Source organism: Sprattus sprattus (genome assembly GCF_963457725.1).
Source record: "Sprattus sprattus genome assembly, chromosome: 1".
Lineage (NCBI taxonomy): Eukaryota > Metazoa > Chordata > Actinopteri > Clupeiformes > Clupeidae > Sprattus > Sprattus sprattus.
The window spans coordinates 30383108-30401476 of record NC_137920.1 but is presented as its reverse complement, the minus strand read 5'-3'; positions in this window follow the sequence as shown (position 1 = coordinate 30401476).

Genomic DNA, 18369 nt, shown 5'->3' with positions numbered 1-18369 from the left:
TATAGGGGAGGGCGGGGGGTTGAACTCTGAAGAGAAGCTGAATCAGAGGGAGAAGGAGGGTAGATTTTGCTAGCTGGCTGTAGAAGATACACAAGTGCAAAATTATGAGCAGAAAGGTTGCACAACGCTCTGTACTGTCTGTTTTGCCTGTTTTGCCTGTCGTGTCATTTGGTTTTAGCAAAGCGGAGCGGAGTAGAATCTGTGCATCTCTGAATAATTCTGTACAATCATATTTTTTGTTTGTTTGTTTGTTTGTTTTTTACTTTTTTTGTGTGCCTTACTTTTACGAAAGAGCGTCTTTGGCACATGTGAGTGCCTTCCTTAGACTATAAGTGGGGCATAATATGCTATTGCAAAGGAATGTATATGAATATGTCTTTAAAGGAGGTTTATACCTCTCTACATCTCTTGCATCTGAAGGATTGTTAGCTTCCTGCATAAGTCTACCTGGTGCCTTGTTATGCCTGAAACGTTTATGTTTGTTGCATCAGTGAAAAGCATTGAGCTATTTCCTATTTAAGTCATCATGCTGTTCATTCATTCACTCAGAATGTTACAGACAAGTTAGTTATACATTATTAGTTTTAAATTATCAGTTATAATTGTAGTTTATAAGTAACTGTTCCTATCTTGACTTCATATGGTTCAGGTTTTAAATCATTTTTTATCGGCGAATGGAACCAGCCCTAAGAGGTGTGTTGAAGTTCTATATGCATTTATACGACATTTATAATTTCACAATGGTGCCTATATTAACATCCTCATGAAATTGCCAAATGGCCCTTTGAGTGCCACTGACCGGAACAGATGTCCTGTTTAGTGCACACCAGACGGTTTGACCCCCGACCTTCGACCTACGACCTCAGTTTCAGGGACAACCTCACACTTGAGCGTTTGTGTTTTTCCTTTTGTGTAATAAATAATGTACAAAACTTTAATGATATTGACCATTTCTCCTCGCACAAGGGAGTTCTTGTACATGGCTACTGTGGTAGTCATTCTGTATCCTAAGTCTGGAGACTGACCGTGCCTGTCAACCAGCCATGTTTTATGGATAAATATTTTATAAATCCAAACATGTGTCCCCAAAGATGACTCGATGTTTGTACATTTAGCTATACTGCAATGAAGGACACATGTGTGGCAACATGTCGGTGAACTGTATGGAAACGTTAATAATAATAAAAAAGTCATTTTGGAAAGTTGTGGCGTGGGTTTGGCTCTAGATTATTTGGATTTAGGCTCATGGATGTTTAGCTGTCGGCGAGTGCCCCACCTTCCCCAGTGCACACACACACACACACACACACACACATACTCAAACACACACACACACACACACACAACTAGTGATTCTTTCTTCTTTGGGATCAGAGAAAAAGCCAGTAGTATCAGGCCTTACTGCATCACATCTTCTCCTCATGTATGTGTCCTATGGAGGTTTAATATAGGTTATACTGTGTGTGTGTGTGTGTGTGTGTGTGTGTGTGTGTGTGTGTGTGTGTGTGTGCGTGTGTGTGTGTGCGTGTGTGTGTGTGTGCGTGTCTGTGTGTGTGTGTGTGTGTGTGGGAATACCCTGTTGATGGTTGATGCCATCCAAAACACCCCCCTAAAGTAAGATGTCAAACAGAGATAGAGAGCGAGAGAGGAGAGAGAAAGAACAAGAGAGGAGAGAGAGAGAAGATGATGATGTAGACTTAGGAAGGGAGGTGGAAGACAAATGTTCACATACGAGAGCGGTGATGAATAGTACCATCATTCCCAACTAGCTCCATCTTAGCGGTGTCATAAGCGACAGGACGGATGATGCGAGTCCGGCATGGACGGAGGCTAATGCGATTCCGACTGGCCCACTTCCAGTTCACACAAGAAAGGAGAGGTGGATGTTGAGAAAGAGAGTGATAAAGCTAAAATGAATGGAGAGAGAGGAGAAGCGCCTAGGGAGAGACAGAGACCAGGTAGAAAGACCGATGAGGATAAAGGGACTACTCTGTATCACTGAAGAGGACAGTCTTCCTCGTTTCTTGTCCCTCGACTTCAGTTCTCATTAATTCTCCAAAACCATTCCCGGTGATGTCTGGGAAGATTCAGATTCTTCTACAGAGATCGAAAAGCAGGTCATGTCACCCTTTTAATCATGTTAAGCAGTGTCCTCTCTCTGCCAAAGCAACATGAACACAGTCATCATGTGCACAGCATATGGACTACAACTACCAACTGTCTTAGAGTAACACTATGCAACAATTTGACACATTTTGAGGAATGGTTTTATAGGCAACTCGTTTTGGTACCATCCTCAAATTAATTTTGATGGCATATGGCCGTGTGAAGGACCGATAAACACCTGTGTCTTTCCCACTAGCCATCCAGGATATGCCCTATGCAGTTTTGTATACCGGGCTGGAATACCCTGCAAAAATAGAAGAAAAGCTTTCACAACATGACATTGCCAGCTATACTGCCAAACGACACCAGTGAGTGTGTTGGCAAGCTTCTATCAGTGTCAACTGGGCTGTTGGTGGTGTTTGCAAGGCTTTTGAATGCCTTTAAGGTAGTTAGCTTGCTAGTTTTGGAACAGAACTCCTTATTGCTGCTTTAACATCCTTGGAATCGCACAGTAACCACAAATAACTCCATGTCTGTTTCTTCGTGACTCTTCATGGAATGAGGAGGCGGTTGAGTACTACTGTCACTGATGCAGAAGGCTAAGACATACTAAGACCTATTCATCTGGCATGACTGTAGGAATGCGCAGTACAATGAGTGCAATGAAATGCATTGTTACAACACCTCCCCACATCAGACCGCCGCACCACTACAACCCACAAACCAGACGCTTGCCATTCACTCTGGGTGCATCTTTTCTCTTTGTAAACATAAAGTATAGTCTCATGCAAGTCTCAAGAGTGTGTGTGTGTGTGTGTGCTTGCGTGCGTGCATGTGTGTGTGTGTGTGTGTGTGTGTGTGTGTGTGTTGAGTAAGTAGCCAAAATCACACGCTGATGCACACAGCTGAAGCAACCCGAGGCCTTCTTAAAAAAAAACAGGAAGAACACCTTGTAAAACACTCTGCTTGCTACTGCAAAGAAGAAATAGGATGTAAGACAAGTGGGTCGAAGGGTTGAGGATTCAAAATCTTGAAAGAGAGACGTCTTGTGTCGACCTGCTGGCTAGTTTTGAACAGCAGAGCAACATTGACAGACAGGAAGGGACAGCAGAGGGTGCTACTGATACAGATAGGGAGTAATGGAGCGTCCAACCATGTGCAGCCTGATCAGTTTCCCTGACATAGCCTACTATATTGATTTATGTTCGGTTATGATAGTTCTACATTTAGTGGTCGAATATTTGAAAAGAATGTTGTGAACCCATTAAAAATATTTGTGACCATAACATGCAAATGTAAATGTCTGCCTTCTCTGTAGATAGTTTAGGTAGTGCTACAAGCCTCAGGGGGATTTATTTTTGATGCAGTCGCAGGGACGCAATATGGCTTCTCAGTAAAAAAGGCTCTTAAAACCAGCCTACCTTACAAGTATTAGCAAGGTGGAGTTTACTGTGTAAATGGGTCAGGTCAATGAGGAAACATGGAGTACTGATCATCTACATACTTCTCTCTATACTTTAAATCACTTCGGATTAAAAGAGTCTGCTGAATAACTTACGATGTCAATTCGCTTCAAGTGAGACCTTTTTAGTATATATTCAATGCCATAAAACAGTGACTGACCCCTGCGTGTACAACTACAATAACTCACATCAAAGGTATCATCCCAAACCCAGTCTTTGTTGTCCCGCCTACACACATGTCATGACCCAACACCGTATATCACAGAGAGTAATATTTTCCCCAAACCTATCAGAGGTTCTCTATGTTAGGCAGACTCGGTAGCACAGCACAGGAATACCTGCACTTGGAAAAAAAAAATCACCTCGTCTGCCGCTGAGCAGAGGCGTACAAGCTGGAACCGCAGGATCACGGCTCACGCCTCTCTTCATCAGCTTCATATTGTTTTTCGTGACCTGACTACAGGCTGCTCGACAGAAGCAGACAATAGTGTCAAAGAGAATCTCTGCCTGCGCTCTTTGCGGCGCGTCTGCCCAGAAGGTTGGAGGCTCGTCAGCCAACAAGGTCCCAATTTATTTTGACTACTTACAAACGTGGTGACGTGTGGACATCATTATTTTGCAAATGTAGCCTCGTGATGGGGATGGAGGAGAGCTGACAGACACAGACAGACAGAGCCTGGGAAAGAGGTTCTACCCTGGACTTATCTGTTAGCTCTGGCTGGAGGACCAGATAGGAGGCAGATAGAGCAGATAGGAGGCAGATAGAGCAGATTGGAGGCAGATAGAGCAGATAGGAGGCAGATAGATCAGATAGGAGGCAGATAGATCAGATTGTAGGCAGATAGATCAGATATGAGGCAGATAGAGCAGATAGGGCAGATTGGAGGCAGATAGAGCAGATATGAGGCAGATAGAGCAGATAGGGCAGATTGGAGGCAGATAGAGCAGATAGGAGGCAGATAGAGCAGATTGGAGGCAGATAGAGCAGATAGGAGGCAGATAGATCAGAAAGGAGGCAGATAGAGCAGATAGGGCAGGAGGCAGATTGGAGGCAGATAGGAGGCAGATAGGAGGCAGATAGATCAGATAGGAGGCAGATAGAGCTTATAGGGCAGATTGGAGGCAGATAGAGCAGATAGGGCAGATAGAGCAGATAGGAGGCAGATAGAGCAGATAGGGCAGGAGGCAGATTGGAGGCAGATAGGAGGCAGATAGAGCAGATAGGAGGCAGATAGGATAGAGTAGATAGAGCAGAAAGAGCAGATAGGAGGCAGAAAGGAGGCAGATAGGAGGCAGATAGAGCATGTAGGAGGCAGATAGAGCAGATAGGAGGCAGATATGAGGCAGATAGAGCAGATAGAGCAGATAGGAGGCAGATAGATCAGATAGAGTAGATAGATCAGATAGGAGGCATATAGGAGGCAGATAGGAGGCAGATAGAGCAGAAAGAGCAGATAGAGCAGATAGGAGGCAGATAGATCAGATAGGAGGCAGATAGGATGCAGATAGGAGGCAGATAGGATAGAGCAGATAGAGCAGAAAGAGCAGATAGGAGGCAGAAAGGAGGCAGATAGGAGGCAGATAGAGCATGTAGGAGGCAGATAGGAGGCAGATAGATCAGATAGAGCAGATAGATCAGATAGGAGGCAGATAGGAGGCAGATAGGATAGAGCAGATAGAGCAGAAAGAGCAGATAGGAGGCAGAAAGGAGGCAGATAGGAGGCAGATAGATCAGATAGGAGGCAGATAGGAGGCAGATAGATCAGATAGAGCAGATAGATCAGATAGGAGGCAGATAGGAGGCAGATAGATCAGATAGGAGGCAGATAGGATGCAGATAGGAGGCAGATAGGATAGAGCAGATAGAGCAGAAAGAGCAGATAGGAGGCAGAAAGGAGGCAGATAGGAGGCAGATAGAGCATGTAGGAGGCAGATAGAGCAGATAGGAGGCAGATATGAGGCAGATAGAGCAGATAGAGCAGATAGGAGGCAGATAGATCAGATAGAGCAGATAGATCAGATAGGAGGCAGATAGGAGGCAGATAGGAGGCAGATAGGAGGCAGATAGGAGGCAGATAGATCAGATAGGAGGCAGATAGGAGGCAGATAGATCAGATAGGAGGCAGATAGATCAGATAGAGCAGATAGAGCAGATAGGAGGCAGATAGGAGGCAGATAGAGCAGATAGGAGGCAGATAGATCAGATAGGAGGCAGATAGAGCAGATAGGGCAGATTGGAGGCAGATATGAGGCAGATAGAGCAGATAGAGCAGATAGGAGGCAGATAGATCAGATAGAGCAGATAGAGCAGATAGGAGGCAGATAGGAGGCAGATAGGAGGCAGATAGGAGGCAGATAGGAGGCAGATAGGAGGCAGATAGGAGGCAGATAGAGCATGTAGGAGGCAGATAGAGCAGATAGGAGGCAGATATGAGGCAGATAGAGCAGATAGAGCAGATAGGAGGCAGATAGATCAGATAGAGCAGATAGATCAGATAGGAGGCAGATAGGAGGCAGATAGGAGGCAGATAGGAGGCAGATAGATCAGATAGGAGGCAGATAGGAGGCAGATAGATCAGATAGGAGGCAGATAGATCAGATAGAGCAGATAGAGCAGATAGGAGGCAGATAGGAGGCAGATAGAGCAGATAGGAGGCAGATAGATCAGATAGGAGGCAGATAGAGCAGATAGGGCAGATTGGAGGCAGATATGAGGCAGATAGAGCAGAAAGAGCAGATTGGAGGCAGATAGAGCAGATAGGAGGCAGATAGGAGGCAGATAGAGCAGATTGGAGGCAGATATGAGGCAGATAGAGCAGATAGAGCAGATAGGAGGCAGATAGATCAGATAGAGCAGATAGATCAGATAGGAGGCAGATAGGAGGCAGATAGGAGGCAGACAGGAGGCAGATAGGAGGCAGATAGATCAGATAGAGCAGATAGGGCAGATAGAGCAGATAGAGCAGATAGGAGGCAGATAGGAGGCAGATAGAGCAGATAGGAGGCAGATAGATCAGATAGGAGGCAGATAGAGCAGATAGGGCAGATTGGAGGCAGATAGAGCAGATAGGAGGCAGATAGATCAGATAGAGCAGATAGAGCAGATAGGAGGCAGATAGGAGGCAGATAGAGCAGATAGGAGGCAGATAGATCAGATAGGAGGCAGATAGAGCAGATAGGGCAGATTGGAGGCAGATAGAGCAGATAGGGCAGATAGAGCAGATAGGAGGCAGATAGAGCAGATAGGGCAGGAGGCAGATTGGAGGCAGATAGGAGGCAGATAGAGCAGATAGGAGGCAGAAAGGAGGCAGATAGGAGGCAGATAGAGCATGTAGGAGGCAGATAGAGCAGATTGGAGGCAGATATGAGGCAGATAGAGCAGATAGAGCAGATAGGAGGCAGATAGATCAGATAGAGCAGATAGATCAGATAGGAGGCAGATAGGAGGCAGATAGGAGGCAGATAGGAGGCAGATAGATCAGATAGGAGGCAGATAGGAGGCAGATAGATCAGATAGGAGGCAGATAGATCAGATAGAGCAGATAGAGCAGATAGGAGGCAGATAGGAGGCAGATAGAGCAGATAGGAGGCAGATAGATCAGATAGGAGGCAGATAGAGCAGATAGGGCAGATTGGAGGCAGATATGAGGCAGATAGAGCAGATAGAGCAGATAGGAGGCAGATAGATCAGATAGAGCAGATAGAGCAGATAGGAGGCAGATAGGAGGCAGATAGGAGGCAGATAGGAGGCAGATAGGAGGCAGATAGGAGGCAGATAGAGCATGTAGGAGGCAGATAGAGCAGATAGGAGGCAGATATGAGGCAGATAGAGCAGATAGAGCAGATAGGAGGCAGATAGATCAGATAGAGCAGATAGATCAGATAGGAGGCAGATAGGAGGCAGATAGGAGGCAGATAGGAGGCAGATAGATCAGATAGGAGGCAGATAGGAGGCAGATAGATCAGATAGGAGGCAGATAGATCAGATAGAGCAGATAGAGCAGATAGGAGGCAGATAGGAGGCAGATAGAGCAGATAGGAGGCAGATAGATCAGATAGGAGGCAGATAGAGCAGATAGGGCAGATTGGAGGCAGATATGAGGCAGATAGAGCAGAAAGAGCAGATTGGAGGCAGATAGAGCAGATAGGAGGCAGATAGGAGGCAGATAGAGCAGATTGGAGGCAGATATGAGGCAGATAGAGCAGATAGAGCAGATAGGAGGCAGATAGATCAGATAGAGCAGATAGATCAGATAGGAGGCAGATAGGAGGCAGATAGGAGGCAGACAGGAGGCAGATAGGAGGCAGATAGATCAGATAGAGCAGATAGGGCAGATAGAGCAGATAGAGCAGATAGGAGGCAGATAGGAGGCAGATAGAGCAGATAGGAGGCAGATAGATCAGATAGGAGGCAGATAGAGCAGATAGGGCAGATTGGAGGCAGATAGAGCAGATAGGAGGCAGATAGATCAGATAGAGCAGATAGAGCAGATAGGAGGCAGATAGGAGGCAGATAGAGCAGATAGGAGGCAGATAGATCAGATAGGAGGCAGATAGAGCAGATAGGGCAGATTGGAGGCAGATAGAGCAGATAGGGCAGATAGAGCAGATAGGAGGCAGATAGAGCAGATAGGGCAGGAGGCAGATTGGAGGCAGATAGAAGGCAGATAGAGCAGATAGGAGGCAGAAAGGAGGCAGATAGGAGGCAGATAGAGCATGTAGGAGGCAGATAGAGCAGATTGGAGGCAGATATGAGGCAGATAGAGCAGATAGAGCAGATAGGAGGCAGATAGATCAGATAGATCAGATAGAGCAGATAGATCAGATAGGAGGCAGATAGGAGGCAGATAGGAGGCAGATAGATCAGATAGGAGGCAGATAGGAGGCAGATAGGAGGCAGATAGATCAGATAGGAGGCAGATAGGAGGCAGATAGATCAGATAGGAGGCAGATATAGCAGATTGGAGGCAGATAGATCAGATAGGAGGCAGATATAGCAGATTGGAGGCAGATAGAGCAGATAGGAGGCAGATAGGAGGCAGATAGAGCAGATTGGAGGCAGATAGGAGGCAGATAGAGCAGATAGAGCAGATAGGAGGCAGATAGAGCAGATAGAGCAGATAGGAGGCAGATAGAGCAGATAGAGCAGATAGAGCAGATAGGAGGCAGATAGAGCAGATAGGAGGCAGATAGAGCAGATAGAGCAGATAGGAGGCAGATAGAGCAGATAGAGCAGATAGAGCAGATAGGAGGCAGATAGAGCAGATAGAGCAGATAGAGCAGATAGAGCAGATAGGAGGCAGATAGAGCAGATAGTGCTAGTAAAAACGTAACATACATTTTGTTTTTATAGTCTACCGTTCCAAAAAGGCAGCAGCCCACCGGGATTTTTCCCTGCTTGCCCGATCGCCAGTACACCCCTGGACAGAGAGAGAGAGAGCTAGACAGACAGACAGACAGATCGAGAGGGACAGTGAGAGAGGTCTGAGAGTTTTTATAAGAGTCATCTGATAGTATCAGGTTTTATTGTTTATGTTTTTCTGGGTCTTTCTGTCTCTGTTTCCCCCTTTGCCTCTGCCTCTCTGCATGTTCCTGTTTGTCTGTCTATCTCTCTCACTCCTTCATCCTCAGGTACTCTGTCTCGCTCTGTCTGTCTGTCTGTCTCATTAACCTGTTGATGAAAAATGCCAGAGGAATTGCACAAAGATGGCAGAACTGGTGGTGTCACCCAGCCATGGCGTTCAGCTAACGTCAGACTACCAGGGGATGGTGCGCGCGTGTGTGCTTTTGTGTGGGTGTGTGTGTGTGTGTGTGTGTGTCTGAGTGTGTATGTGTGTGTGTGTGTGTGTGTGTGTGTGTGTGTGTGTGTGTGTGTGTCCCAGAGGGGAGAAGGATGAGGAAGGGGGTGCAGCAGGAGGGTGGATATCAAAATACACACTCAGACACACACACACACACACACATACACACTCAGACACACACACACACACACACACACACACACACACACACACACACACACACACACACACAAACCAAACACACCCCTGCCCCCCTGCATTTCCCACCCCCTACCCTAAACCCAGTACCCACCCACTCCTGGCTCTGATAGACAGAGCGGCAGATAAGCGGGGTGTTTGATCGACTCTGCCACTGACAACTTCTGTCGGGTGTCCGGTGAGCCCGGTATCACATGCATCGACCAACCCCCCTACCCCACCCCCATCCTTCAACCTCAGTCCTGTAATCCCACCCACCCCCTCCCCTGCAAATGCCCCCACCCTTACACGTCCATTACCCCAAGCCCTCCTGTCACGCAGCCCACACTGTCACATAGCACTCAGGTGCTTTCAGCGCGTTGACAGCGAGCCATGGAATTTATCCCCAGCCGTTATCGCCACTGTACGGCCCAGAATGTTTGGCATACCTGTCGAGAACTTCCTGTTCCATCGTCCAGCGCAGCAGAACTGATCCGGAGATAGGGTATCCAAAATCGTTAAAGAAGGAGGAGGAGGAGAAAAAGAAGAAGAAGAAGAGACCAACATCAACATTGAATCCCAGTACTGCTACAGGTCAGTTTGCAGTTGGATGCAGGCTGAGACAGTACACTGTAAAAAAACAACCTAATTTTACAGTTAATAACTCTACATTTTTACAGTGGTTTTCTGTTTTTTGAAATTGTATGCGAAACTACATATAATAATGGAGGTTAACTATAAATTAAAAACACGACTCCTATTTTAAGGATAATGCCAATAATGACAAATTACATGGATTTCAATTTTTTTTACAGAAAATAACTGTATTATTTATACATACATTTTCCATTTTTCTGAAATACATGCAAATGAAAATAAAATTACACTGATAATCTGTAATTTAATATGTAGCTCATTATATTATGGTTTATGTACATACTAACAATTTAGCATGATTCTATGTAAATTTACAGTGAATTCTTCACTAATTCAGCATAAACATTTTTGCAAACCCATTTTCATTTAACCTGTTAGAACCTTGATGTTTTTTCCTAAATGACCTAAAAATTCCATGCCCAAATGTAAAGGCTTACTTTTGAGTTTTAGGCACAGTATGGTGGAAAATTTCAATTTGATGTTACAGAGTACCCGTCAAGCTATGAGTACCATATATGATATCTGAAATTTTAGAAAGATGTCGATAACCTTCCCAAAATGTAGGCGCTCCCTATTTTTTTTCATTTACATCTAGATTACTGTGGATGTAAGTAGGAAAATGAATAGAAATGCCCAGTTTTGTCATATAATTGTGTGCCCCCAAGGGTATGCCATCACTTGAACAAATTTGGAACTGATATCTCATCCCAATCAAAAGTTAGAATATAAATAATCGGTGAGCCCTCCATACACTTCCGTGACTTTTGCTGCTTTTTGATTATACCAGACTCTATTTCAATCTTCTCGTCATCCAACCGTTGAAGCTCTTCCAATACTACTGTTACCCCATAAAAACAATCTTTTTGGGGGCTGGCTCTCTGTTTTATTTTTAGAAGCCATGATGATGTAGAATAAATGTGTTTTGTTGTGCACCTGCATTACGTTATAGAACTGTCAAAACTTGCGTGGCTAAACGGCAAAACAAATGCACGTGAATTACTATTTACATCCCACCTTCTCTGTTGTGCACTCGGATATCTTTGCATCTCATTGGTCTACAGTCATGATTGACACATGTGTGGACCAGTCAAGGAAAGTATTAGTTTATGTTTTTCACGCACAGACTTAGCAGAGTTTACCATAGCAACCATGGACATATGATAGCAACAAAATAGTCTTGGGTGTGCGCATTGTTTCAGACTGACAGGTCAGTCAACCTATGATATTAGTTACAGGTTCCCGTATCTTGCTGGCTGATTGGGTTATCCTGATAAGATAAGACTCTGTAAAAGGTCGGGATAGCCTTCACGCTTAGAGCAAGATGTTACTCATAAGAGGACTCAGGAGGTTGAAGATGTTAGAAAGATGGGTATTTTTATTAACCCAAATAAGGCACAAAGGCAGTTAAAACACTGACAATACTAAATCAATATAAAAAATACAGTTTTCACTAAGGACAAATGCATGAAGCCACCAACAAATAAGCAATTCACATAAGACCACATGTATAAAAAGGACCATTAACTGGTCAGTGAGAGTCCTTATTAAACACGATCACTCTCACTACGAAACAAAACAAAAGCAAATAAAAGGACCAAGGTAACTAGCCCATCGTGAGAGCTCCAAGGACTTACGTCCTATTAAACTGGCAACTTTCCTGAACAAAGAACAAAGGTAAGTTTAAGTAGCCTTGACAAGCACCTTGAATTGGCTCATACCAATCATTGATTTCAGGTGTGTCAATCAGCAAGGCACCAACACCTGTGGCTCACAGCAGCCATACCTAAACAATCAAACTCCCAATCAACTAGGAAACACAGACTACACATGGTAGCAATTAGGCTTGGTGCCGGCATAGCCGACACATAATAAAGCAGCCAAATCTCATTAAACATAAACTCCATATATCGCGCCATCTTCACAACACAAACTTAGACACTAAACACCGGTTGACAAACGGTATGAAATATGACAATATGATTATTGTTAAACTAAATAAACAGAAAATTTCAGAGACAAGACATTGAATGTGTGCTGATTTTAACTGAACAAAGACATGAACATCAAACATGTAACACACACACACACACCAAAACACCTTCACCCAGTCCACAAAAGCACCTACAGGCTGCAGTGGTGGGTCACACAGGTGCCCCGTCACAGACTCACTTTGTTCATTCGGTTAAAATCAAGCCACCCCTGAACTAAACACCACTATACATATTTGGGACCCATTCTAACGGCATCGGCAAGCCTGGTCTAGTCACACAAGAGCATTGTCCAAATTCCCTAATGCTGAATGGGCACTAAATCCAACAGACCCACTCCAAAATCTTGTGGAAAGACTTCCTATAAGAGAGGCAACTGTTATAGAGTAGTTTTGGAATGAGATGTGCGTGAAACTCATATATGTGTGATGATCAGGTGTCCCAATACTTTTGACCTGACCTAACCTTGGATCTGGCTGGCCCAGAGCAATGCAGAACAATAAAGACGAGACAAGGGGGAAATTACTTTGCAATGGACTGACTCACTCCATGTAGTTTAATATGAGTCTGAAGTCAAATGTTTTAACTTTTGTGGGTAGAGGCTATTGTGATGTTCCTGCTGAGCTCCGCTCCGGCCACGCCCCCTTCAATCACACAAGCACATACACCTGTTTCACTCTCACTCATGCTCTCAGCTGCATGTCATCAGTATCATTCACCATCCCAGCTGCACTGCATTCAGGTCCCAAATCACATGATCACACACACCTGATTCACTCCTATATATAACCTGCACTCCCCTCACTCCGTGTTTGGTCTCGTCGCTACAAGGGTGAAACCTTTGCCCAAGTTTTCTAAATCTGTGGCCCACTCTACGTCCCTGGGATTCCGCCTTCCGGCCACCGGCAACTACAACCCCATTGTCAGCTGGCTTCCAGCCCAGCAAGCTCTCTGTCCGTGGGCGTCCAGCCCCGCAAGCTCCCTGTCGGCTGGCTTCCGAGTCAGCCATTTCGGTGCCGGCAGACTTTTAGGACTGCATTATCCAGAGTGCCGTGCATACGGCACCGGGAGTAATGTGACTGTCTTGTCCGGCCTGTAGCCATGTACCTCTGTTCTTTGCCCTTGCGCACAGTAGCCAGAGTGAGACTCTGTGCGATCTTTAGTTCATGTTCCTAGATCTTTGTGTTAGAACTCTGTCTGTTAACCCTTTCGTTGATTTGTATACTCTGTTTGTGTCCTGTTCCCCGTCTGTACTCCATCAATAAACTCTGCATCACCTGAAACTCTTCAATCACAAACCCTGCAAGTCAATGTTTGAAATAATTGTCTTCCAAAATAAAACCATCATTTTACAATCTTGAGCATGTGTCAGCACTTTATTGAATGTGTTTGATCATAAAAATGTAGGAGCAATCTGGAAAATGACAGTTTCTCTGCTAAATGTGAATTGCCGTCACTTAATTGAAGGTGTTTCATTGTAATAAATGAGGGAAAATCTGTAAAATACCAGTGTTTCTCTGCAAAACTGTTAGGGCTGCCACTTTATTGAAGGTGTTTAATCTTAATTAAAGAAGCCTGACTTAATGAATGGTGTTTGCTCGTTATAAATTAGGAAGAATCTGTAAAATAACAGTATTTTTTGCTGAACTTGTAGTACTGTCACTTTATTGAAAGTGTTCGATATAAATAATAAAAAAATCTGTAAAATAACAGTTTTTCTCTGCTGAACTGTTAGGGCTGCCACTTTATTGAAGATTTTTAATCTTAATTAAAGAAGCCTGACTTAATGAATGGTGTTTGTTCGTAATAAATTAGGAAGAATCTGTAAAATAACAGCATTTTTTGCTAAACTTGTAGTACTGTCACCTTATTGAAAGTGTTCGATATTAATAATAGATACAAAAATCTGTAAAATAACAGTTTTTCTCTGCTGAACTGTTAGGGCTGCCACTTTATTGAAGGTTTTTAATCTTAAATATCGAGGAAAACATTGTAAAATAACAGTGTTTCTCTGCTATACTTTTAGTACCCTAACTTAATAAAAGGTGTTTGCTCGTAATAAATTAGGAAGAATCTGTACAATAACAGTTTTTCTCTGCTAAACTGTTAGGGATGTAACTTTATTAATGGTGTTTGATTGTATTAATTGAGGAAAAATCTATAAAAAAAACTGTTTTTCTCTGCAAATCCTTAAATGGAAATATCTGTAAATATAGGGTTTTTGCACTTTATTTGAATTAGGATGTTTTACTTTAATTTTGTGGTTTTTGTTTGGCAGCCGTAGCTGCCAGTAATTTACTGTTTTTTTACAGATTTTTTTTTTACAGTGTAGGCTACATCAGTGTTTCAGTTTAAAATGGAATGATAAAACAAGAAATGGGCTGGAAAAGAACTGCTCTGGATCATCCAGGATTCCAGGTCTGAAATATTCCAAATCAATTCTTTTTTATAATCCAATGTTCTAGGTATCACTGTTCTCCCCCCCCCCCCCCCCCCCCCATCTGTCTGGTTTGGAGACATTGTGTTTTCAACACTGCTGACTATGTCATCTTGGGATTACAAAAGGTGTCATTTTCCATGCCAGATTTGGACTGACACCTTGAGCAAGGAGAGAGAAGACAGAGAGAGAGAGAGAGAGACAGCAGAGAGTTTTTTTGAGTGACCCACATTGAAGATTTTGGACAAGGTTTTGGAGGGCCCAGTCTGGGTCCTGATTGTACATTCTTGGGTGATTAACACATCGACAGCCTCAAACTGGGCCGCCGAGAGAGACAGTGAGCCAGGGGGCTGCTGGGAAGCTTGGGGCCTGGAGTAGGTGGGGGGGCGACCGCAGGGGCCAACAGATAATGGGGCTGACGGACGTCTGAAGAGGGACCGAAAATGCCCCTGGAATGCGCCAATCTCTCATGGTCTCATGTTCTAATGTGTCCTACAGAAAGAAAAAAAACGGGAAAAAAAACGAAAATGCTTAAAAGCATTCCAGGCTGTGGGGCCTTGCCTAGGCCTAAATCGAACTCTTTGTTTTGTTTACTTAAGAGGGTTTATGGTGTCCTAACGGCATAATGGCGACTCGCTCATATTTACGGTTGAACAATGGCCTTGTTAAGAGTCGGGGATCGGAGGGGATGGGGAGCTGTTAAGTCCTCTTGTAAAAAGAATCAAGTTGAGATCTGCTACGCATGTAATGCAGACGACAGTGAAAGGTGATATTCGGACCAGTCACTCTCAGATCGGTCTTGACCCACCACCATGATTTCACCCAGCGCAACTCGACGGGATGGGAAGGGAAGGGGGGGCAGAAGAATGGATTCCGTGCAGGACATTCAAAGTCACGCGAGTCGTTTGCACATGTCGTGTATCAGAGGAAGACAGGCAAGGAATGGGCCGGGGGGGGTGGTGTGTGTGCGCGGCGCAAGGAACACCACCGCTGCTGTGCCTTGGTGGTCTGCGACCCCTTGCGGTTACAGCCGCTTAAACAACCAGCCCCCCCACACACACACACACACACACACACACCATCCCACCCAGACGGGGGTCAGGCCGCGAATGTGTGAGTCGCTATGAGCCGATGGGCGAAGCCACGCTCCATGGGAGCCCGGGGCTTGCTTACGAATGGCGGATGGTAATTGGTTCCCCAGGTTGTCGGGCCGAGAGAAGACGAGAGGAGAGGAGAGGAGTCCTGTTTCCATGATGCAATCAATGGCTGAGATTTTACGGTGACTTTTACGGTCGCGCCGAGAGACCGGTGCAGCGTGGGATAGGTGGAGGTCTCGCGCAGTGCCAGCGGTTTGACCTCGGCGAATCAATCACGCGAAGTAAACCTGCGGAGAAGCATGTGTGTGGGGGTGGGTGGGTGGGTTGGCCGGGGCGGGCAGATCCATCGTTTGGCCATGTCAGATCATCATGTGAAATCATGCCCCCCTCCTCCCTCTCTCTCTCTATCACACACACACACACACACACACACACACACACACACACACACACACACACACACACACACACACACACACACAGACAGTGATGGCACATCTGCAGATGCCTGCATGTGGTTGAGGGGAGCAGAGCGGTGAGATGGGGTCCAGAGCAGCCGGAGCAGGAGATAGTGGCAGGGAGAGCAGTCATGACCCAGCATGGTAAAATAATTAGGCTGGCCTTTGAAGAGGACTGCACAAACACAACAGCTCTCAACACTAGGCTCTCTCTCTCTCTCTCTCTCTCTCTCTCTCTCCCTCTCCCCCTACCTTCTTTCTCCCTCTTTTTTTTTTCTCTCAGCGATGACTTTCCTCTGAATTCCTGCCCAGTCCGACTCCTTCTCTGCTTTCTCACTTTGTTCTCTCTCACTCCCTCTCTCCCTCCCTCACTCTCTCTCTCCCTTCCTAACTCTCTCTCTCTCATCCCTTCATCTCTTTGCATGTAACCTCTAGAGGTGTGTATGGGGAGCACTGGTTGGGGGCAGGTGAGTCACAGACTATTTTTCATAGGCGTCTTTAAAAGATGTCTCCCGGCGAGGGGCTAGATGTGCAAGTGTTTTGTTTTACATAGTAATCTATAAACGTACACTATCACCACAAGTCAACAGCTGCCAATATCGTAGCGTAGCTGTATAGCATTCCCAGGCGTTCCTGTTGTTTAGTTTTGGACCATTTTATTACTTTTTTTGGAACGTGTGAGTGTGTTTGTTTGTTTGTAATTATTGTTGTTCTTCTGTATCGTCTGTTCCCCCGTGGGTAGAGACGTTCAGCTGCCATATTGGAAGTCGACCACATGTGCGATAACAATTACCAAGACAGTACACCGCTGATCATCTATACACGTGTCACAAGTCTAACCATACCGAAAGCACCCAACGTAGCAGCGTGTTTTGGAATGGGTAGTACTGGGTCATTCTGCCATCTTTGTCTCTCACTATCTTATGTTCTGCTACAACAAAAGGACCTGGATTTATATACCTGACTTCTCTTCTCCTTCTCAAATAGACTTCCATAAAAAAGGAAATATGACAAAGTCCCACCAGAGAGATTCAGAGTGTGGCCTTTAGGGCGACTAGGCTGGCGAAGAGACTACTAGTATTGTATTTGGGTAGTATTTGTGTTACATGAGACTTCAGTCCGCATAGTGGAAGCCTGTGGGATTCCCTACAAGCTCCCCAACCTGCCCCCCCCACCACCCCCTCCACACAGAGCTCAATGAATTTTAAATCCAGAAACACCATGTGTGTGTGTGTGTGTGTGTGTGTGTGTGTGTGTGTGTGTGTGTGTGTGTGTGTGTGTGTGTGTGTGTGTGTGGTGGTGGTGGTGGGGTATTTGATGACGCACCTGGGAATGCTCTGATCATTTCAAAATGTGTATTTCTCTCTCGTCTTTCAGAAGTCCGAGATCTGGGAGGACTCCCCTCTCATCACTGCGAGAAGAGAGAGAGGGAGAGATAGAGATAGAGGGAGAGAGAGAGAGAGAGAGAGAGCGCGAGAGAGAGAGAGACTTAAGTGGGAGGCTTTGGCATGGGATTGATGGGGGTATCTGTAAAAGTGGATACAGTGGCCCACTTTCTCTTAGCATCTGAAGAGACAAGGGGGACATCAGAGAGAGAGAGAGAGAGAGAGAGAGATGAGAGAGAAATTGAGAGAGAAAGGCAAGAGGTGGAGAGAAGTTATAGAATGAGAGAGATGGAATGAGAAATGGGACAAATACAGAGAGAGAATAGAACACAGTGAAGCAGAAAAGTAAGAAAGAAAGTCAGTAAACGAGGGAGAGAGAGAAAGAGAAAGAGAGAGGGAGAGAAGGTGAGAAACAGAGAGATAGAGACAGAGTGAGAGTCAGAAGAGAGGGAGAAGTGTTGGTGCAAAACAGGAGAGAAAAACCAAATCAGCAAGAAAGGCTGAAAAAGAAAGAAAGAAAGAGAGAAAGGAAGAAAGACAGAAAGAAAGAGAGGGAGAGGCAGGAGTCCCTAAGGTCCATTGAATTTCCCTTCTTTTCTTCTCTCCTTTTTCTTTCTATGTTTTTTCCCCGGCGCGCTCCTTCTCTCTATCCCTCTCTCTCTCTCTCCCTCTGTCTCTCTCTCTCTCTCTCTCTCCCAGGTCTACACAGCTGTTTGGGCACAGGGGGCCACTTTCCTGTGCTGAGATGAAACAGAGAAAGAGAGAGAGAGAGAGAGAGAGAGACAGAGGGAGAGAGAGAG